Source organism: Neoarius graeffei, chromosome 9, assembly GCF_027579695.1.
Source record: "Neoarius graeffei isolate fNeoGra1 chromosome 9, fNeoGra1.pri, whole genome shotgun sequence".
Taxonomy (NCBI): Eukaryota; Metazoa; Chordata; class Actinopteri; order Siluriformes; family Ariidae; genus Neoarius; species Neoarius graeffei.
Genome location: NC_083577.1, coordinates 821,795 through 845,882, shown reverse-complemented (window position 1 = coordinate 845,882; position 24,088 = coordinate 821,795). Strand labels below are relative to the sequence as shown.

The following is a 24,088-nucleotide window of genomic DNA, read 5'->3' as shown; positions in this document are numbered from 1 at the left end:
CTGCATCCTTCTCTACCACACCTGCCACTTTCATGTCCTCTCTCACCACATCCATGTATCTCCTCTTTGGCCTTCCTCATTTTCGTGTGCCTGGCAGCTCCATCCTCAACATTCTCCTTCCAACATGCTCTGCATCTCTTCTCAGGATGTGCCCATACCATCTCAGTCTCATCTCTCTTAGCTTCATTCCCAAGCTCTCCACATGTGCTGTCCCTCTGATGTGTCCTGTCCAACCTTGCCACGCCCATCGCAAACCTTAACATCCTCAACTCCACCACCTCCAACTTTGCCTCCTGTCTCTTCGTTAAGGGTACGGTCTCCAATCCATCCATCACAGCTGGTCTCACTACTGTCTTATACATCTTACCTTTCACTTTTGCTGGGACTTTCCTATCACAAATGACTCCCAAAATCCTTCTCCAACTTCTCCACCTTGCCTGCATTCTCTTTCTCACCTCAATATTGCAGCCCCCATTTTCCTGCACAGTTGACCCCAGGTACTTGAATTCACCAACTTTCTTTACGTCTACTCCTTGTATCTTCACTACACTCTCATCCCCATTCTCATTGATGCACATGTATTCTGTTTTGCTACTGCTCATCTTCATTCCTCTTCATTCCAATGCATCCCTCCATCTCTCCAAACCCAACTCAACCTCCTTTCTACTTTCACCACATATCACAATATCATCTGCAAACATCATGTTCCATGGTGACTCTTGCCTCACTTCGTCCGTCAAGCTATCCATCACTGTGGCAAACAAGAAAGGACTCAAAGCAGATCCTTGATGGAGTCCCACCTTCACCTTGAACCATTCAGTCGTTCCAACTGCACACCTCACTGCTGTTTCACTGTTCTCATACATGTCTTGCACCACTCTAATATACTTCTCATTCACTCCACACTTTCTCATACAATACTATAACTCATCTCTCGGCACTCTATCATATGCCTTCTCCAGGTCTACAAACACACACTAGCTTTCTCTGGCCTTCCCTGTACTTCTCCATTAACATTCTTAAAGCAAAAATTGCATCCGACGTGCTCTTCCTTGGCATAAACCCATACTGCTGTTCACAGATTGCTACCTCTCTTCTCAATCTCACCTCCAACACCCTTTCCCATAACTTCATGGTATGGCTCATCAATTTTATACCTCTGTAATTACTGCAGCTCTGTACATCTCCCTTATTCTTGTATGTTGGGACTAGCACACTCTGTCTGCATTCATCTGGCATTTTCTCATTCTCTAGGATCTTATTAAACAATCTCGTTAGGAACTCCACAGCCATCTCACCCAAACATCTCCAAGCCTCAATTGGGACACCATCTGGTCCTACTGCTTCCCCAGTCTTCATTCTTTTCATGGCTGCCCTCACCTCATCCTTACTAACCAACTCTGCTTCCTGATTTGCTGTCTCCAACAAATCTGACCTTTTCTTTCTTGGATTCTCCTCATTTAATAAATCATCAAAGTACTCTTTCCACCTTCTTAATACATTCTCTTTGTTTGTCAGCACATTTCCATTTACATCTTTCATCACTCTTACCTGCTGTACATCCCTCGCTTCCCTGTTTCTCTGCCTAGCTAGTCTGTACAGATCTTTCTCTCCTTCTTTGGTCTCTAGTCTTTCATACAACTCCTGGTATGCATCTGCTTTTGCCTTCGCTACCGCTGTTTTTGCCTTCTGTCTCTACTCTCTGTATAACCACCTGCTTTCCTCATCTCTCTGATCATCCCAATTCTTCTTTGCTAGCCTCTTCTTTTTTAGAATTTCCTGCACTTCTTTGTTCCACCACAATGTCTCCTTGTCTTCCTTCCTCCTTCCCGATGACCACCCTAGCACCTTCTTTGCTGCCTCTCTTACTAATATAGCAGTAGTATCCCAATCTTCTGGCAGACTTCCATTACCACTCAATGCTTGTCTCATTTCTTCCCTAAACTCCTTCTGATGTTCTACCTCTTTTAGTTTCCACCACTTAATCTATGGCTACACTATTTCACGCTTCCTCTTTTTCATTTTCAAACTCATCCTGCACATGACCACTCTATGTTGTCTAGCTACACTCTCCCCTGTCATCACTTTACAGTCTCCAATCTCCTTCAGGTTGCCCCTCCTGCAGAGTATGTAGTCTACCTGTGTAGATCTTCCTCCACTCTTAAATGTCACCCTGTGCTGCTCTTTCTTCTCGAAGTATGTATTGACTATTGCCAAATTCATCCTCTTTGAAAAATCAACCACCATTTGCCCTTCCACATTGCTCTCTCTTACACCATATCTGCCCATCATGTCCTCATTTCCTCCGTTTCCTTTGCCAACATGTTCATTGAAATCTGCTCTTATCAGCACGCACTCCTCCCTCGGTATACCTTCTACCACTTTATCCATATTTTCCCAGAACGACTCTTTCTCTTCATTCTCACATCCAACCTGTGGGGCATACGCACACACACAACACTGATTACCACTCCTTGAATCTCCAACTTCATGCCTATCACTCTATCTGATACCCTCTTCACATCAATCTAGAGCCCTGCACTCCCGTGGGAGTCCCGCGGAACCCACGGGACCCTACGCAAAGTAGTGTGGCGTGGGACAAATTTTGAAAGCTCATTGTGGGCGCGGGCAGGAGGGGGAGTGCACAATGCAGGAGCGGGCGGGAGAGGTGATAAGCTGCAGTCCCGCTAACTAAAAACGTGTTTAAAATAAAATTTATAAATTATTAATTTATGTCTATCATATATAATTTGTGCTGGATATTTTATTTGGCATTAATAAAAACATTTTAAGATGCCTAAATTTGCGGATGTGGTCTAATCTCACATACGTTTCCGAATGGGTATCTCTGTAAAGCCTCAGCTGCTCATGCCGCCTGGCAACGCGCACCCTCGCTACGTGCACTAGGTGAAGGATCAGTCAGTAGAGAGCTCAGCTAAGCTCAGCATGTTTAATTCCCCAAGCCAATGACAAGAACTTTCGTGAGAAATAACGCGAACGTCTGCATCATGCGGGATTTGCGGGCAGGAGCGGGACAAAATATGGCAGGCGCGGGCAGGAGCAGGACTGAAAATCATAATTCTTTGCAGGAGCGGGCGGGAGCGGGACTGCACAATGCGGGAGCGGGCGGGAGCGGGACTGAAAATTCTGTCCCGCGCAGACCTCTACATCAATCACACTGTTGACCAACTCTCCCCTCAAAACAACACCAACACCATTTCTCTTTCCATTGACTCCATAATAAAACAACTTGCATCCACCTCCAATGTTCTTGGCCTTGCTTCCTTTCCATCTCGTCTCCTGCACACACAAAATGTCCAACTTCCTTCTTTCCATCATACCTGCTAACACTGTCGCTCTGCCAATGTTCCCACATTCAGTGTTCCTACCATCAATTCTAAGCTCCTTCCCTTCCATCTTTCATGCTCTCTCCTAACATGCCTCCCCCCTCTCTTTCTCCTTTTCCATTTTGACGCAACACTAGCACACTTTCCACCGGCACTCTGTTGACCAACAGTACTGGAGGCTGTCTTTGTTAACACGGGCCCCAACCGATCCGGTATGGTATTTCTCTTTTCAATCCGCATGTTAGATTTGGCACAGTTTTACACCATATGCCCTTCCTGATGCAACCCTCTCCAATTTATCCAGGCTTGGGACCGGCACCAAGAGTATGCTGATGCACCCCCCAGTGGCTGGATTGCAAAAATGGCAATAATATTGTAGTGTATTGAGGTGAATGGACGGAGGAAGAAACATATTATAAAAAGACATTCAAGTAAAATTAAAAGTAGTAAGAGAATAGAAAATAAGCTTAAATAGAATAAGACAGATAAAATACAAGAATAAAAGTTAAGCCTCACTCACAACCTGCCATACATGCTGCTACAGGCGGTCTACGGTAAAAAAAAAAAAATTGCCAAAATCGTGCTTGAGACTTGCGCGACACTTGTGTATGTTCAGCACTGTAGAAGGTCACAGACTGCCCGTGGAGACTTTTGGTCCTGCACACGTAAATTCTACAGGTCTTGTGACAAATCAAGAACGCATACACTACGTACAGGACCCGTACTCCTTTTGTACACCTGAACCAAGTCAGCAGCATGGCTAGTAGGGGCTTTTTTCAATGACAGTAAGACGCATGAGTGACGCACGGGCATTGTATGAGTGACGTGCCACAGAAGTACTCCACAAGTATTCCACACTTGCTGTTTGTGCGGCCCGCAAGACAGAAGTACATCTCACTTTATACCCCTATGTGTGGCGTGGACACAGAGCAAGCGACCTGCATGCAGCACATGCGACCTGCACGTGACATGAGGGGCAAGACTCTGGGTATATATATTGGGGAGGAAACAAGGAACCGATCATGTAGCATGTAGCATTGTAGAAAGGAAGAAGACCACCTCATTTGCTGTTTTTATTTGAGTATATATTAATTTACCATGTAAACGTCAAATAATAAAACATGAGTAAAAGGGAATAACGCATTTTATTACATTGTAAAAAATCCCAACTAAATTGCCCAACAGTTTGAGCACTGAAACACACTTTGACTCCGAGCTGCTGTCCTGCTCCTGCTCCTGCTGAGTGGTGGGACGGGGTGTCGGGATGTCCTTGTCTTTATCACTGAGCATGGCACAATGGCCTGACAGCAATGATGGGATTGCAATGTCCTCACTTCTGGGTGTTGTTAGCTGAACCATACATGAAAATCAGCATATATAATATTAATTACATAAGCATATAGATACTGAAATGAATGTTTAAAGCATGTGTATTTACCTGTGAAAATCCCTCTGGCGGGATGCTGTGCCTTCTGCTGGCTTGAAGGCATACTTCTCCCTGTCCATGCAGGGCTCGCCGGTGCTGCTACCATCCCCCTCTGCTGTTTCAGGCTGGGTTACTTCACTTTTGCTCACTTCTTCTTGAATCCCATTTTCTAAACTTTAAACTGAAAATTTAAAAATTTTTCCCACAAAATATCCAATGTTCTTCAGTTGAAAGACAGATGCAGAATGCTGCAGACATGCTGGTTTTATACCCACTCCTGGCTTCCGTCACATGCCAGTTATGAGTGATTATAACATCCTAATCACATGCATCACACATGCGTCACAAGAGCGACCCGAACTCGTAGTGCAGGAAACTAGTAAAATGGAAGTTACACACACTCCACACTCACCGAACACACACTGATCACGTGCGTCAGATATACGCTTTCCACGGGCTAACGGTGCAATTTTTCCCACGCCTCGAGGAAGTCAGGTGTGCAACCTGTACTTGACAAGTACTTTGCCCGTACTCCTCCCCCAAATTTTCCCCTGGGTTCACTGCAACCCTGCAGCACGGCTGCGAGCTATCAAACCCTGCGACCTGTGTGTGTCCAAAACACTTACGGTGGGTTGTGAGTGAGGCTTTACAGTGCAGAGTGACGAATTAATCAAAAGCCTCAAATTTGATTTAATAAAAGGCAGTGGCAATGAAGAAAGTATTCAGCCTTGATTTAAAAGAACTGAAAGATGCAGTAGACACAAAGTACTTCGTGTTTATTAATGTGGAAAATATGCTCAGTATAATATAGATTTATCACAAAAATACATGCATGGATTTTTTTTTGACAACCCACCAGCCAACTGATTGAGCATGTTTTAATTGTGTGACAGTAATGACATAAATAACGGCGCAGTGGAGTAGTGTCCCAAAGTGTTTTACATTTTAGGGAGTAGTGAATGAGTGAGTGACTTCGGACACAGCACACAACTTTCCCAAACTCTGACCTTTCCCATGATTCATTGCTGCATCATAGCGGAAGCCAGGATCTTTCTTCTGCTCCACTGGGTTGACGTTTGTAGCTAACGATAACTGCTAGGTAGTTAAGCTCAAAGATGATTAAAAGATGGCTACACAGGTCCGATTTTCTGACATTCTCTGGGGATAATACAATCAAAGTGTCCCATTTGTCTACCATCATTGAAGGGATAGATAACATGAAGTTGTGGCCTGACATCAGCTATGTTGACATTGTTAATTATTTTATTCTTAGTGAGGGCGTTGATGGTGAGGAGCTAAGGAACTACAAAAGCATGGAGGCATACAATTATGTACACAGTAATAAAATTGGCAAAAATTATGTGTAAAAGAGAGGGTGAGTTTGTTTGCTTAAAGGCTAAGGTTGGCTCTAGCCAAAAAAGGGAAAAAAAAGTAAAAAGAAAAAAAAGGGAAATCCTGCAGTCATGCAGCAGCTCTCATCTGGAAGGTCAGCTCTGTCAGAATAGAGAGTGTATTATTGTATTGGTTTACTAATAATGTATTTTTATAGATTGTAAGTATCTTTGGACAAAAGCATCTGCCAAATATCAGAACTATAACTATAACCATATGATTGCTATCAGTATGTTGATGTAAATGGTGATTTTTCTAGACATACTGAGGTAAAGTTTGGTGTTCCACAAGGTTCTGTCTTGGGTCCACTGCCTTTTTCTTTATATATGTTACCTCTGGGTGATATTATTCATAAACATTGTATTAGTTTCCACTGTTATGCTGATGACACACAGTTGTATGTTTCTGCAAAACCAAATGAGAGACACCAGCTTAATAGAATTGAGGAATGTGTTAAGGACATTAGACATTGGATGCTTATTAACTTCCTTCTGCTTAACTCTGACAAGACTGAAGTACTTGTACTCGGACCACACAGAAGTAAGTTTTCTGATTACATAGTAACTCAGGATGGCCTCTCTGTTTCTTCACGTGCAGCAGTAAAAGACCTTGGGGTGATTATTGACCCCAGTCTTTCATTCGAAACTCACATTGATAACATTACCCGTATAGCTTTCTTTCATCTCAGAAATATTGCAAAGATAAGAAATTTAATGTCACTACATGATGGAGAAAAACTGGTTCATGCTTTCGTTCCCTCCAGGTTGGATTATTGTAATGCCTTACTGTCTGGATGTTCCAATAAGTGCATAAACAAGCTCCAGTTAGTTCAAAATGCAGCAGCAAGAGTCCTTACTAGAACTAGAAAATATGACCTCATCACTTATCATTAGGGATAAATAAATTTCTTAGGGATAAAATTATTAGTTCATATGTTGAAAGTCTTTCTTTTTCTATAAAGCTACTTTGCAACAATGTCTGTGTAGGACTTTGAGCGGGTGGGTGGAGCACAGAAGTATGGCAGGCCAGAACTGAGTTCCAAAAACTCTTTATTTTCAGCTTTACACTCTCCCAGTCACACAGACACACACACACACACATCAGTCACCTGATTAGGGAGAGAGCTCCCTTCCTCTGCTCTCTCTCTCCTTATATAGGGCACGGTCACTAGGGAAGACACACAAACACAGGTTAATTGACATCAGGTGCAGTGATTCTGCCACTTACCTTCTCTGACTCCGCCCTCTGGTCACAGACCGACGCTTGACCATGCCCCCGCTGCCACATACCCCCACCTCCTGACTCAGGCCGGGCAGCCGTCCGGCCTGCAGCTGACTCCCCCCCCCCGATGGGAGAGGAAGTCCGCCACGACCATCTGTGCCCCTGGCCTGTGGATCACCTTGAAGTTAAAGGGCTGGAGTGCAAGATACCAACGGGTGATCCGCGCGTTGGCATCCTTCATGCAGTGGAGCCAGTAGAGGGGTGTGTGGTCCAAACAGAGGGTGAAAGGGTGTCCCAGCAGGTAGTAGCAGAGGGCGAGGACCGCCCACTTGATGGCTAGGCACTCTTTCTCTATGGTGCTGTAGCGCCCCTCATGCACCAACAGCTTTCTGCTGATTATATAGCACGGGGCGATCCTCCCCCTCCACCTCCTGGGACAGAACAGCCCGCAACCCTCTGTCCGACATGTCCATCTGCAACATAAAGGGGAGAGAAAAGTCAGGGGAGTGTAACAGTGGCCCCTCACACAGTGCAGCCTTCACCTCAGAGAAAGCCCAGTGGCATTGCTCCATCCACTTGACCGGATCTGGTGCCCCCTTTTTAGTGAGATCAGTCAGCAGGCTGGTGACGTCCAAATAATTAGGTATAAACCTACGATAGTAGCCAGCCACCCCCAGGAACTGTCTCACCCCCTTTTTGGTCTTGGGCCTCAGGCAGGCCACAATCGCTGCTGTCTTATTAATTTGGGGACGCACCTGCCCATTGCCCAAGTGGAAGCCCAGATACCATCCTTCCACCTGCCCAATCGCACACTTCTTCGGGTTGGCAGTGAGACCGGCTCGCCTCAGTGACCTAAGGATGGCCCTCAGGTGTTGCAGATGCCACGGCCAGTCATTACTATAGATTATGATGTCGTCTAAGTATGTGGCCGCATAGGTGGCATGGGGATGGACGACCCTGTCCATAAGTCCCTGGAATGTAGCAGCTGCCCCAAACAGCCCAAATGGAAGTGTGACAAATTGGTGTAAGCCAAACGGTGTGGAAAAGGCTGTTTTCTCTTGGGATAGTGTAGTCAAGGGGATCTGCTAATAACCCTTTGTCAAATCCAGTGTCGAATAAAAAAGAGCCATGCCTAGTCGATCCAGCAACTCATCAATACGAGGCATTGGGTATGCATCGAATTTAGACACTGCGTTGACTTTTCTATAGTCCACACAGAACCGGACCGACCCGTCGGCCTTGGGCACCAAGACCACTGGGCTGCTCCAGTCACTGTGGGACTCCTCGACAATGCCCATTTCGAGCATGGCCTCAAGTTCTTCCCGAACCACCTTTTTCTTGTGTTTGGGCAGCCTGTAAGGGCGGCTGTGCACTACCACCCCCGGGGGCATCTCAATGTTGTGTTCTATGAGGCGGGTGAGGCCAGGCAGGGGCAAGAACACGTCTGAAAATTCGGTCTGCAATTGGGCAACCTCCATGAGTTGGGTCGGGGAGAGGTGTTCTCCACAGGGGACTGGAGAGGTACGTGATGTCAATGTTCCCTTTTGAACCTCTGGCCCCAGCTCCGCCTTCTCTGGAACCAACGACACCAATGCCACAGGGACCTCCTTGTTCCAGAGTTTGAGCAGATTGAGGTGGTAAATCTGTAGCGCCTCACCCCTGTCTGTTCGCCTCACCTCATAGTCAACGTCCCCAACTCGCCGTGTGACCTCAAAGGGTCCTTGCCCCTTGGCGATCAATTTGGAGCTCGACGTGGGCAACAGTATGAGTACTTTATCTCCCGGTGCGAACTCCCTAAGGCGCGTACCCCTGTTGTACAGGCGGATTTGCCATTCTTGGGCCTGCCGCAAATTCTCCTGGGTTAGGTGTGTGAGTGGGTGGAGTTTTGCGCACAGGTCGATAACGTATTGAATTTCATTTTTGCTCAGTGAAGGCCCCTCCTCCCAATTTTCCCACAGTACATCTAGGATGCCGTGCGGCTTATGCCCATATAATTATTAGAATGGGGAGAACCCCGTGGAGGCTTGTGGGACCTCTCGCACTGCGAATAACAGGGGTTCGAGCCATTTATCCCAATTGTGTGTGTCCTCACGTACAAACTTTTTAATTATATTCTTGAGGGTGCGATTGAACCGTTCGACTAAACTGTCCGTTTGTGGGTGATAAACGCTGGTGCGGATCGGCTTAATTCCCAGTAACCCATACAGTTCGCACAATGTGCGTGACATAAACGAAGTGCCTGGATCAGTCAGAATCTCTTTGGGGATTCCGACTCGGGAGATGACATGGAAGAGTGCTTCCGCAATACTACGTGCTGAGATATTGTGAAGAGGCACTGCTTCCAGGTATTGCATTGCATAGTCCACCAGAACTAAAATAAAGCGATACCCTCATGTTGACCGATCTAATGGCCTGACGAGATCCATCCCAATTCTTTCGAACAGGGTCTCGATTAATGGTAGAGGGTGCAAAGGTGCTTTTGGAATGGGCGCTGGATTTACGAACTGGCATTCGCGGCACGCCGTACACCACCTATGGACATCGCCGTGAATCCCTGGCCAATAGAACCAGGCCATTATTTGGGCTAGTGTCTTATCCTGCCCCAAGTGTCCAGCCATGGGATTAAAGTGAGCCGCCTGGAATACCAATTCCCGGCGGCTCTTTGGGATCAAAAGTTGTGTGATCGGCTCCTTAGTCTGAGTGTCCTGCGTCACTCAGTATAACCTATCCTTCATAATGGAAAAATAGGGGAAGGACAGGGTGGCGTTTGGCTGGAGCATTTGACCATCGATTACTCTCACTTGGTCAAACGCATGCCGCAGAGTCTCGTCTCGCAACTGCTCTAACGGGAAATCCATGAGGGATTCCCCAAGAGAGGGAGGAGGAGCCTGCTGGTCCTCACTCTGACGCAGAGATGATGTAGACAGCTCTGTGACAGCTGCTCCTGCCAAAGCTACACCGGGACCTCCCCCTGCTGAACTACAGCAGGACTCACTCTTCACTAAATGAGTCATTAACTCCCGAAATCCCAGCCAATCAGTCCCCAAAATTATCGAGTGGGTAAGGCGAGGATTAACCGCCGCCTTTACACTAAATTTTCCCCCTCGAAATAGAATGTGGACCGACACATTTTTTTCTCTCCATGCTTCCACGGAAGGCGGTAGCATTTTCTGCTCTCCCTCTCCCTCCTCTTTCTCTGGAGGACATTGACGATATCTACCTATTTGGAACCTTATTGACATTCAGCGCCCTGAGACAGCACAGGCCTTGGTTCAGGCCATTGCTGAAGAAACATTTCCCCCTGAAGGTCACTGCTGGGAGACACTCTCATTCCTCGCATTCCTCTCTAACTCTCCGCAGTCGCCATTTTTACCCCCAGTGTGACAAGCGGGTGCGTGACCAGCACCTTCATGGATGCAGGAGCGAACGGCTGCTTGCTTGTGCTGGATTACCTTCTCCCCTCCCCCCCTACCCCCTCACCATTTTTACCCCCAGTGTGACAAGCAGGTGCGTGACCAGCACCTTCATGGCTGCAGGAGCGGATGGCTGCTTGCTTGCGCTGGATTACCTCCTCCTCTCCCCCCCTACCCCCTCACCCCCGCTTACCCGTTACCCCTGATTCCCCCCCTCAAGTCCCGTGTTTAAAGTGTACTTGTGTTGTTGTGTGCTTATGCAAAGGTTTTTTTAAATGTTCCCACACTGTACTCCTGACAAGAGCATAGTGGGGGGGGGGTTCTTTGTTGTTGTGTGCTTATGCAAAGGTTTTTTAAATGTTCCCACACTGTACTCCTGACAGGAGCATAGTGGGGGGGTGTTCTTTTTTTCCTTATCTCTCCTCATGTTGTGTTTCCTTTTATCTTTATCCCTGTCTTCCTGTCCTGTCTACCCTATGTCAACTGTATGTTGCATATGTACGGACAGGTTGATGGCTAATTTCGCTGATACATGTGACTAGTGACAATAAAGGGCATCATCATCACCATCACTAAAGAGTAGTTGTGAACATCCCCGTGCACACACAACACCTTCACCAATTGTGCTCCCCCCAATGCCTCATCTTGCACCAGGCTTTGGTGGATTGAGGTCTGATTACAGCCGGAGTCCACCAAAGCCTGATACGTATCCCCTTGGACACTCACTGGTATGCGATACGCTCCGGCCTGATCGAGGGCGGTTCCTGGCGCGTCGGGGATCCAGACCACCGCGCCTACCTCCATTGCCGAGCACTGATGCTGGAGGTGCCCCAGCTCCCCGCAGCACCAGTAAACCGGCCCGGGCTCTCTCTCTGCACCGGCGCTCTGGGGCTCACTCACCTGAGGGGGGAGAGACAGACCCGGAAGTGGGAAATGGGAGGGCACCGCAGGTGCAGTGGGCCGGCTGGGGTGGAGCCGGCCCCCGCCTCCGTGGTGGGGGAACGGGGCAAGGATGAGACACAGAAGGGGAGGGGAAGAGAGAGAGAGGAGAAAAGGTGATCTGCGATCCTGCCGTTGAAACAGCCGCCAGATGATCCTCCACCAACTCAATGGCCTGATCCACCAACGCCAGGCGGTGGCACTGGACCCACTCCGCAGTCCCTTCAGGAAGTCAGGTGATGAACTGCTCCAGAACCACCAGATCGACGATTCCCTCGGCATCGCGGTTGTGAGCCCTCAGCCACCTCCGGCAGGCGTCCCGGAGTTGCTGGCCAAACACCAACGGCTGGCCGACCTCCTCTAGGCGTGGAGCGCGGAAGCGCTGGCGTTGTTGGTCTGGGGTGTGCCTCACATGCTGGAGGATGGCCCGGTACAGGTCTGCGTAGACCAATCAGCTGTCGGTGGGGAGCTGTAGTGCAGCCAGCTGCGCCTCACCCGTTAGCAGGGGGAGGAGGTGCGCTGCGCGCTGTTCCACCGGCCAGGCCCAGGCCTCTGCTGCTTGCTCAAAGAGCGCTAGGAAGGCCTCGGGGTTGTCATGCGGGCCCATCTTCATTAGGGTGAGGTGGGGAGGGCCAGCGGTGGTGGAGGTGGTGGACCCCGCTGATGCGAGGAGGTGCCAGAATGCCTGATGATCTTCCTGTTGCGCCAGCACCAGGGCCTCGAACCTTTGTGCTTGCTCCTTTCAGAGGGTGACCAGCGCCTGGTGCTGGCTCTCTTGGGCTGTGGCGAGGGCGTGGATTAGGTCCGCGAAGGGGGAGGACTCCATGGGGCTGTTCTCCTCTGTGCTTCCTCCCTGGTTTCAGCACCACTGTAGGACTTTGAGCAGGTGGGTGGAGCACAGAAGTACGGCAGGCCAGAACTGAGTTCCAAAAACTCTTTATTTTCAGCTTTACACTCTCCCAGTCACACAGACACGCACACACACATCAGTCGCCTGGTTGGGGAGAGAGCTCCCTTCCTCTGCTCTCTCTCTCCTTATATAGGGCACGGTCACTGGGGAAGACACACAAACACAGGTTAATTGACATCAGGTGCAGTGATTCTGCCACTTACCTTCCCTGACTCCGCCGTCTGGTCACAGACCAATGCTTGACCACACCCCCACTGCCACAGTCTGTTATTAACAGTGCAATACAAATAAATTTACTTGACTTGACTAATGCTGTTGCTTTAAATTTTCAGACAAAGGAAAGTCATCAGGACGGGTGGCTTTGCCGTTTTTCAGTAAAATGACAAGCTGTGCTTTTTATCTTATTATTTAAAAGAAAAAGGGAGAAGCTTGTGAAAGAACTAATGTTTATATTTGCTTTAATAAGGTTAATAACAGGCACTCACTTACTTTTGGATGTTCCACATCATTGAATGTAATTATGAAAGGGTAAAAATATGTGCCATAATTTAAGAAATAAAAATGGCTAATGTTGAAAACATGCCATGGTATAAGAGAAATAAAACCCCTGAAAGCCCCTGAGTATTTGAGTTTGTATAATAATCACAATTAATAATACATGTCAATCCTGTGACCAAGATGCTGATCTCTTCTGCTCCTCGGACCTGCCTGATCCATCCTGATACCCTATGTCTGGCTGGAGTCTCAACACATCACTCCTGTGGAGGATGGCCCCATATGGACAGTCAAAAGTCACACTTGGAAGACACTCTGGACACTTACAGTAATACATTTATGTCTGAGGACTACAGTTGACTTGCTAACTTTAGGACTACAGTTGTCATGAACAGTTTTGCACTCAAGTTTCCATCAATGAACAGTTTATAACTTCAACAAAACAGACTTCCTGTTAAACTATAATGAATTTCCTGGTTACACAGCTATACTTTGTGACTCTATAGGACAGAGTTATAGAAGCAAGTTATTTATAATCATGTCTGTTGTCACCCGGATGAGGATGGGTTCCCTTTAGTGTCTGGTTCCTCTCGAGGTTTTTTCCTCATGTTGTCTGAGAAAGTTTTTCCTTGCCGCCATCGCCACAGGCTTGATCATTGGGGATAAATTAGGGATAAAATTAGTTCATGTTTAAAGTCTTTAATTTTCTGTTAAGCTCCTTTGTGACATTGTCTTTTGTTAAAATGCTATAAAAATAAACTTGACAATTCCTGCAATAATAATAATAATAATAATAATAATAATATTTTTTTTTAACTCAGATTCAGGATGTAGGCTTTGAGATCCTGGATCATGAGGAGCGCACACTGAGCGAGTCCAAGGCTCAGATATTTTATCAGCACAAAGCAGCAGAGGTGGTGTAATCGAGTATGCATATTACACAAGCATCCGGTGATCTGGCTGTCTTATTACCCTCTCATATACACATTCAGCTTTTCTGGATGAGTGCTTTGATGTCATATGACTGTTTTTTCACAGTTGCTGAAGGTCCCACAGAGCTCATACAGGCTCATTTGGATAGATGTGTTTGTTATCCAGAACAAATGGTAGGTATTCTTTGTACTGCAAAATGTCTACATTCACAGTATCCCTGCAATTATTGTTCTTTCTGGAGGTATATGTGGAAAACTAAGAATAGAGCTGCTGACGATGTGCTTGTTCCTACTTTTGCTTACTCTGCAGAACCACCAAACTGCATGGAACTGAGCCTCAGGTTGTCTTTGACAAAGAACAGTAATGTGCACACTTTATGCCTTGTGTGTGTGTGTGTGTGTGTGTGTGTGTGTGTGTGTGTGTGTGTGTGTTCCCAGCCATAATTTCAGGACCTGATTCGCTTCATGTCCAGTGTCCCCTCCCATGTTCTGGTCATTTCTAATCCTGAAGATACTGATGATGTAATCTCAGCCTGGCAGGCATTCCTGAGACCAGCAGGTATAGAAGAGGCCAAGAGAGAGCATCCAGAGAGGTATACTTCAAATAAGTTTCATCATATAGATTATGAAAAAGTTATCATTAAAGGTAGACTGCCTTTCAGGTTTTTCAAGTGTAGGCCATAAAAAGAATTTTCCCAACACCCAATTATTTTTGTTTAGTGGCCTGAAAGCTACTGAATTCAAATCACAGACTTCCAATTTTATTCCTTTTCTAAAAAATAGAACAATTAATGACTTTAGAGCCAGGTGGCCCAAAATTCTCCGCTATTTTTTCTTGCTTCCCCATGACCCAATTCAAGATACTATGTTGTGCATCACATGGTGGGCTTTCCCCGTTCACGCAAGGCATTGTGGGATATAAATTTGAAGCAAGAAAGAAAAATGGAGGACATGAGTGTGTGAATGAAATGTGAAAGACCGACTACAGTAACAGAAAGTGAGAAGAAAAGACGTTATGTTATATACGAAGGAAAGGAAACGCAGGACCAAACTAATAAATATGGGCGCTCAGCGAGCACCTCGGTGTGATCAGCTGTTCATTTAGCGACAGAATGATGGAACTGTCAGTGCACGCTCAAAGGGAAACCTGTAGATGGCAGTAATGCAACACTGTGGATGCCAGCTGCTGTAAAACCCAGAAGAAGAAGAAGGTAAACCTGCGCATGCGCACACGGACTTCCTCTGTCTGCTTGACTGCGCCAAGCGAGCGATTTCATGCACATTATTTGCTTTAATCCCCTCAAATTAAATAACTTTCCAGCCACAGAATGGCCTGATATTTTGTGAGATATTACAGAAATAAACATATATTACAATGACCACATTTCAGAAGGAACTAAATTTCACCGATTTTATGAAATCGAAAGGCCATCTCACTTTAAATACTTGAGTCTTTCTCAACCAGCAGTCATATATACCACAAATTACTCTACAAACTTCCATTCTATTGTAAAATTTTAATTTTATGAATAATAATCAAATAATAAAAAATTAAAAGACTTCGCTATATTATGACACATTATTTAATTGTGATATATTATCATTATATTGTATTAGATAATACAGATTGTACAAAAACATATGGTCAGGCACAGTATTATTTCATTTATTTTATCCTATTTTGTTTATTTTATTTCATTTTGTATTTGTGTAGTTTCTCATCTCCTTATGATTATTGTTGTGCATATATTTTCATTTTTTATTTTATCCTTGTACATTCAAAAACATTACTTGTTATCATTAATTTTAATGACTTAATTATACAGCACTTTTTATATAAAAAATGCATTCTATAAAATGTTTATTGTGATATAAGTATTGAGGAATCTTAGGGTTGTGGGATCCTAACTGAAAAAAGAAAGGAAAAAAATGATGTTAGAAGAGGAGGGTCACTAGTCACCCAAGATATATTAACCTTTAACCTTTTGGGGGAAAAAATTACATTTTCTAAAACCAGTTTTCCAGTTGTTGGTACTTGTAGATAATGAGAATGCTGATTACTTTACGCAACAATATTTACAAAACAAAATCACACTTTCCTGTGCAAGAAAGTGTATGAGTGAATTAATAATAATAATAATAATAATAATAATAATAATAAAGCACAGGGTTTCAAAAGCTGAAATGAAAATGGCAGTGCGCAGAGACGCAGCGGCTAGGAGCTACTACAGCTGGCATATTGAAGATTCTTGAAAACGTTTCGCCTCTCATCCTAAAGGCTTCCTCAGTTCTGTCTGAGTAATAGACTCCCTATTAGTCAGACAGAACTGAGGAAGCCTTTAGGATGAGATGTGAAACGTTTTCAAGAATCTTCAAGCAAGTCCAGTTGCTCTCTTCAACCAACCACAGATTACTATGTACCTGGATGACTGAGATTCTTCACAGATATACAGCTGGCATAGTTTTTGCACTTTACTGGTGGTACTGTGTATTACTCTACACCTTTTTGGGGCAGTGGCACTCCAATACAGCTGCTCTGAACTCCAATTAAACACTGGAGCACACCATCTGTTAGCTGAGTATTATCCTCCTGAGATCATCAGACCATCTCCCGGGGACCCCGCAGCGGCAGGCTGGCAAAGGAGGTGCTGTGAGCAGCGGCAGAAGAGGGGTAAGTGAGCTGGCATATGGGCCAGGCTAAAGGCTAATCCATTCAAACCACCGCTTCCTACCATCTTTCTCTCTAATGCCCGGTCGATCCGTGGCAAGATGGATGAGATATGGCTACATATAGCAGCAAAGAGGACTATTTATAACTGTTGCTGCATGATTTTCACTGAAACCTGGCTGGACAGCACCACTCCAGATGCTGCCATCGAGCTAGCGGGACGTACCACCTACAGAGCCGACAGGACTACGGACTCTAGCAAAAAGACCGGTGGGGGACTATGCATCTATATTAACAACTCTTGGTGCACCAACGTAACCATAGTGAGTAAACTGTGCAGTCCAGAGGTAGAACTCATGTTGCTAAAGTGCAGACCGTTTTACTTACTGAGGGAGTTCACTGCTGTTCACATCTGTGCTGTTTACATTCCACCAGACACTGATGCTAAGCTAGCACTAGCACAGGTTGACAACAGCATAAACAACAGTTTAGTAGCTCATCCGGACAGTGTTTTTATAGCAGCTGGGGACTTTAACCATGCTGACTTGAAAACAGTTCTTCACAAGTTCCATCATAATGTGAAATGTGCTACTAGGGGAAATAAAATGCTGAACCAAGTGTATACTAATACAGCAGATGCATACAGGGCTCAGGTCTAGCCCCACCTGGGTCTGTCGGACCACCTTTCTCTGCTGTTATATCTACGGTATACACCTAAGATCAAAAGTGCTGGGTCTATAACCAAAGCTATGAGAACATGGCTGGAGGGCGCCATCCCTATGCTGCAGGACTGTTTCCATCACACAGATTGGGATGTTTTCAAAGGGCAGGGCACGGACACTCGTGAATCCATGGATGAATACACCTCCACTGTCCTATGTTACATCAACTTCTGTGTGGATAACGTTACATCTTGGAAACATTTTCGTGTGTATCTGAACAGGAAACCTTGGATGACACACAGTGTAGAACAGCTGATCTGAGCTAGGGACTTGGCACTTAGCTCTGGGGACTCTGGGGCATACAGCAGAGCCAGGGCTGCACTGAGGAAAGGTATCAATACTGCCAAACAACAACATAGGAGGCGTATTGAAGCCTGTTTCAACAACTCTATAAACCCCAGGCAGGTATGGGAGGGCATCAGGGCCATCATGGACTACAAGAGCAAAGCAACAGTAACATCTTCCTCAGCTGATGCCACCTTAGCTGAGGATTTAAACTATTTTTATGCCCGCTTTGACAGGGAAAACACAGACCCGGTGCTGCCCCCCCCCCTCCTTCTGACCCTGCTCCAGTCTTGAGCTCTCATGAGGTGAGATGTGTCCTCCACAGCATCAACACCAGAAAAGCAGCCGGACTGGATGGTGTGCTGGGCCGCATGCTGAAAGATTGTGCTGCGGAGCTAACAGATGTCTTCACCTCCATTTACAATGCATCGCTGTCCACATCATGGGTCCCTGCCTGCTTTAAGGCAGCCACAATAGTCCCCATCCCCCCATCCCCAAGCAGTCAAATGTCACATGTCTGAATGACTACAGACCTGTGGCACTCACCTCCATTCCTGCCAAATGCCTTGAGAGACTGGTCATCAAACACATTAAAGGCGCAATACCACCAACACTTGACCCATACCAATTTGCGTACAAACAGAACAGGTCGACTGAGGATGCTATTGCCACCGTGCTCCATTCACTATTGGAGCATCTCAAGCAGAAGAACACCTTTGTGAGGGTCCTCTTTGTCGATTTCAGCTCGGCCTTTAATACAATCCGGCCCTTCAAGCTCCAAGCCAAACTACACCATCTTGGATTGAACATCTCACTGTGCAATTGGATTGTGGACTTTCTGAGAAACTGAACACAGAGTGTGAGAGTATACAACCGCACTTCCTCCACCCTTTCAATCAATACTGGGGCCCCCCAAGGGTGTGTGCTTAGCCCTCTGCTCTATACCCTGTTCACACATGACTGTTCTGTTTCTTCTCTTTCCAATCTCATTGTTAAATTTGCTGATGACACCACAGTGCTCGGACTTATCAACAACAATGATGAGACGGATTACAGGACTGAAGTGCAACATCTAGCGCCATGGTGTGTGGGTAATAATCTCATACTGAACATCAAGAAGACCAAGGAGATGATTGTGGACCCCAGCAAGAAGAGACAAAACAACCACCCTCCACTCTTTATTGGCAATGAGGTGGTGGAGAGGGTGATGTACTTCAAATTCTTGGGAGTGACTATCACTGAGGACCTGTCCTGGGGCATCAACACCACCTCAGCGGTAGGAAAGGCCCAGCAACAGCTCTACTACCTGAGGCAACTGAAGAATGCCGGGATCCAGAAACAGCTGATGGTGAACTTTTACAACTGTGCCATCAGCAGTGTTCTGACGTATGGTTTCCTTGTGTGGTTCTCCAGCTGCACTGAGGCCGAACAGCAGGCACTCCAGCGGGTGGTAAAAACAGTGGGGAAAATCATGGGGACCACTCTACCAGAGATCAGTACCATCTACACCTCCCGCTGTCTGAAGAGAGTGCGTAACATCCTCTGTGGCCAACACCACCCGGCCCATCACCTGTTCCACCTGCTGCCCTCAGGCAGAAGGTACAGGGCCTTACCAGCCAGAACAAGCAGAATGGCCCAAAGCCTGTACCCTCAGGCAGTGAGGCTGCTGAACAGTGCCCCACTCCCCTCTCTCCCCTCCTCCCATGGACAGTAAACCACACCTCACCCTACAATAACTGTGGACTGGACTCTGCATTGCTGCAACATTACATTAACTCCACATCTGACCATGCTCTCTGTTTTTGGTGCCCCTGTTCTTGATCTGTTTTCTGATATACCTCTTGCTGCTACGACTATGACCGTTTACATTTTGTGCCTGCACTGGACTCTATTTATAATGGGTATTATGGGACTTTGCACTACTATGCACTTTTTACATTATGCACTTTTACACCTACTATGTATGGCTGGGTTGCTCCAATGGAATTTCATTGTTATTTATGACAATGACAATAAAAAAGTGATTGATTGATTGATTGATTGATTGATTGATTGATTGATTGATTGATTGACCCTTATTTATATGAAAGCTGCATAACATAAATATAAATTAATGGCAAATATACAGTATAATAACAAAAAGAATAAATAAAAATATGATAATGTCAAGTCAAGCTATTTGTATAGCATTTTAACAATAGACAAAGCAAAGCAGCTTTACAGAATTTGAATGAATTAAAACATGACCTAATTTTATCCCTAATCTATCCCCAATGAGCAAGCCTGTGGCAACAGTGGCAAGGAAAAACTCCCTCAGACGACATGAGGAAGAAACCTTGAGAGGAACCAGGCTCAAAAGGGAACCCAGCCTCATTTGGACAACAACAGACAACATGACTATAACATTAACAGTTTTAACATGAAGTCAGTTTTGTTGATGTTATAACTCTTCATTGATGGAAACTTGAGTGCAAAACTGTTCATGACAACTGCAGTCCTAAAGTTAGCAAGTCAACTGTAGTCCTCAGCCATAAAAGCATTACTGTAAGTGTCCAGAGTGTCTTCCAAGTGTGACTTTCAACTGTCCATATGGGGCTGTCCTCCACAGGAGCAATGTAATGAGACCCAGCCAGACACAGGGCACCAGGATGGATCAAGCAGGTCCGAGGAGCAGAAGTGAGGTCAGCATCTCGATCTCAGGATTGACATGTAATTCAGAGGAACAGATGGGGGGAGAGAAAACACAGGTTGTTAGGTATGCCTAATGTCACCTGAATAAGTAGGAACAGTATACATTTTGCACTGAGTACAAACAGGGACTCTGGCAAAACTGACTATGAGAGCATAACTAAAAGGGGAGAGCCAGAAGGTAACACAGGCATGAGGGCGCCCTGGGACATGAAGCAGCCAGCCTCTACACTGTCAACAAACTCGAGTGAGCAAGCGAGTGGGGGACTGACAGCACCCATACATCCCAGTTTACCAAAACACTCTATGTCTGAGGACCCTCCAGATCTACTCCTTTACCTCATAAGCACCATTAACAAAAGGTTTGATGTGGCAGTGGGGGCGTGGCCAAGCAGCAGTCTGTGAATGGAGGGTGGGGCCGGGGAAGGTAAGTGACTAAGTCATTCCACCTGCTGTCAATTAATGTGTGTGTGTGTGTGTGTGTGTGTGTTTGTTACAGGGATGGAGCATAAAGGAGAGAGAGAGAGCAGAAAAAAGGGGCTCCCTCCCAACCACCACACATGTGTGCCTGTTGAGTGAGTGAGTGAGTGAGTGAGTGAGTGAGTGAGTGAGTGAGTGAGTGCGTGGGAAGCTGAAAAGCTCAAATAAAGTGTTTGTGTATGAACATCAACTCTCGCCTGCCGTGCTTCTGTGCTCCACCCACATAACGAACTGTTACAGTGGTGCCAAAACCCAGGAGCACAGAAGGGAACCACCCCATGGAGTCCTCCCCATTCGAAGAGCTCATCCTTGCCCTCGCTACCGCCCAGCAGGACCAGCATCAAGCACTGATCACCCTCCGAAAGGAACAGGAGCAATGCTTTGAAGCCTTGATGCTGGCCCAGCAGGAAGATCGCCAGGCGTTCCGGCACCTGCTCATGTCAGCAGGGGCGTCGACCACTGCAGCCGGCACCCTCATGAAAATGGGCCCGCAGAACGATCCAGAAGCTTTCCTCGCCCTCTTCAAGCAAGCAGCCGAGGCGTGGGGGTGGCCACTGGAGCAGCACATGGCATGCCTACTCCCACTCCTGACTGGTGAGGCGCAGCTCACAGCGCAGCAGCTTCCTGCTGACAGCTGAATGGTGTATGCTGACCTGAGAAAAGCCATCCTGCAGTGGGTCAGCCGCTCCCCAGAACAACATCGCCAGCACTTCCAGATGCTGGCATTGGAGGAGGTCAGCCGGCCGTTTGCATTCGGCCAGCAACTCCGGGATGCCTGCCGGCAGTGGCTGAGGGTGGAAGACCGTGTCGCCAACGAGATCATTGATCTGGTGGCACTGGAAGTTTATCTCTCGACTTCTGGAAGGAACGGCAGAATGGGTCCAGTGTCATCGCCCGGCGTTGCTGGAACGAGCCATTAAGCTGGCAGAGGACCATCTGGAGAAGGCTCCAACAGCAGACAGACAAGGCGTCTCCCCTCACTTCTCTTCTCTTTCTTTCTTTTCCCCCATCTCTCATCTCCCTCCCCACCCTGTCCCCCTTCTGCGGAGGCGGTGGCCAACTCCTCCCCAGCCAGCCCATCATGCCTGTGGTGTCCTCCCATCTCCCTCTTCCATGTCTGTGTTGTCTCCTCCTCAGGTGAGTGATTCCCATAATGCCGGTTCAAAGGGAAAGCCTGGGCCGGTGTGCTGGCGCAGCAGGGAATCTGAGCATCTCCAGAGTCGGAGCTCCGCAAGGGAGGTGGGAGCTGTAATCTGGATCCCCTACGTGCCAGAAACTGCTCCCAATCAGGCTGGAACGTATCGCATACCTGAAAGTGTTCAAGGGGATACATATCATGCTTTGGTGGATTCCGACTGTAATCAGACCTCAGTTCACCAACGCCTGGTGCAAGGTGAGGCATTGGGGAGAGCACAAGCAGTGAAAGTGTTCTGTGTGCACAGAGATGTTCACAATTATCCCTTAGTGTCTGTCCGTATTCTATTCCGGGGCCAAATACATAAAGGCAGCAGTTAGTCCTCGTCTCACCCGCTCGTTGATTTTGGGTACTGATTGGCCAGGGTTTAAAAAGCTGATGGAATACTTAACACATAGTGGGTCCTGCCCTAATAGGTCATGGGAAGATCCTGGTGTGGCATTGACTAGAGAAGCTGTCACAGAGCCATCCACATCACCGCGTCAGAATGAGGAGCAGCCCGCTCTTCCTCCCTCTCTCAGGGATTCCCTTGGGGATTTCCCATTAAAGCAGTCACGAGACGAGACTCTGCGGCATGTGTTTGACCAAGTGAGAGTAATCAATGGCTAAACTCTTCAGCCAAGCGTGGCACCGACCTTCCCTTATTTTGCTATTATTAAAGATAGATTGTACCAAGTGATGCAGGACACTCAAACTAATGAATGAATAACCCAATTGAAGAAGAAGAAACCTTTATTCGTCACATGCATACATCAAGCACAGTGAAATTCATCCTCTGCATTTAACCCATCTGAAGCAGTGAACACACGCACACACTCAGAGCAGTGGGCAGCCACACCAGAGCATCCAGGGAGCAGTCAGGGGTTAGGTACCTTGCTCAAGGGCACCTCAGCCCAAGGCTGCCCCATGTTAACCTAACTGCATGTCTTTGGATTGTGGGGGAAACTGGAGCACCCGGAGGAAACCCACGCAGACACAGGGAGAACATGCAAACTCCACAAAGAGCCGTAGGGAACTCGTATTCCATGTGGCTCACTTTAATTCCATGGCTGGACACTTAAGGCAAGATAAAACTGTCATGCTCCGCCCCGGACATCCACTCCAGAGATTACGGCTCTACCATGCCAGCGCCGATCCAGATCCAGGACGGGAATTTCATCCCACCTGAACTCACTTCCTGGTTTTCACCGCTGCTTATTTAAAGGCCATTCTCAGACTCTGACTTTGCCAGAATGTCTCGTTTGTTTTCTCTAGCCGTTTCTGTGCCATTCATGCTTTTCATGGTTTTTCCCTCTAGCTATTTTTCTAGTTCATGTTTTTCGCACCAAGGTTTTTTTCTTGTTCATGGTTTTTTGCTTTAGTGTTTTTGTCCTTACCTGTCTTGTGTTTTTGTCAGGTTTTTGTCTCTTGTTACCCAGACTATTTTTGCCATTTGTGTTTTTGTCCTGTTTTGCTACCTTTTTGCCATGCCCTTTTTTTCCCTGGATTAAATCACCTTATTTATTGGATTACTGTCTGTTGTGCGTTTTTCTGCTTCTGGATCCAAACTTCACCTCCACCACCCATAACAGTACGTTCTGGCCAAACATGGATCCAGCAGAACTTGCCCATCTGAGAATGGCCGTCCAGCAACAAGGGATTCTCCTCAGGACCCACCAACAAAACCTACAGCAAATTACCCAGAACCTCGCCACCCTGTCCGACTCACTCAACCTCCTCACCATGCAGATTCAGCACTTTCAAGCCATGCCTATTCCTGCCCAGCTGCCTCCTACTTCAGCTCCTGCCACTGCCTTTCTCTGCGAACCGAGACTTCCAGCGCCTCAGCTCTACAATGGAGAACCAGGTACTTGCAGATCATTTTTGTCTCAATGCTCTTTGATCTTAGAGCTGCAACCTCTGGCCTTCCCCACAGAATGCTCCCGGGTAGCATATGCCATCATGCTCCTCACCGGCAAGGCCAGAGAGTGGGGAA

General features: G+C 46.7%; 1 pseudogene; it reads left to right on the top strand.

Annotated features, from left to right (window-relative positions):
* Window positions 1–24,088, top strand: part of LOC132891409 (thioredoxin domain-containing protein 6-like) — a 148,295-nt pseudogene that overhangs the window by 26,255 nt on the left and 97,952 nt on the right.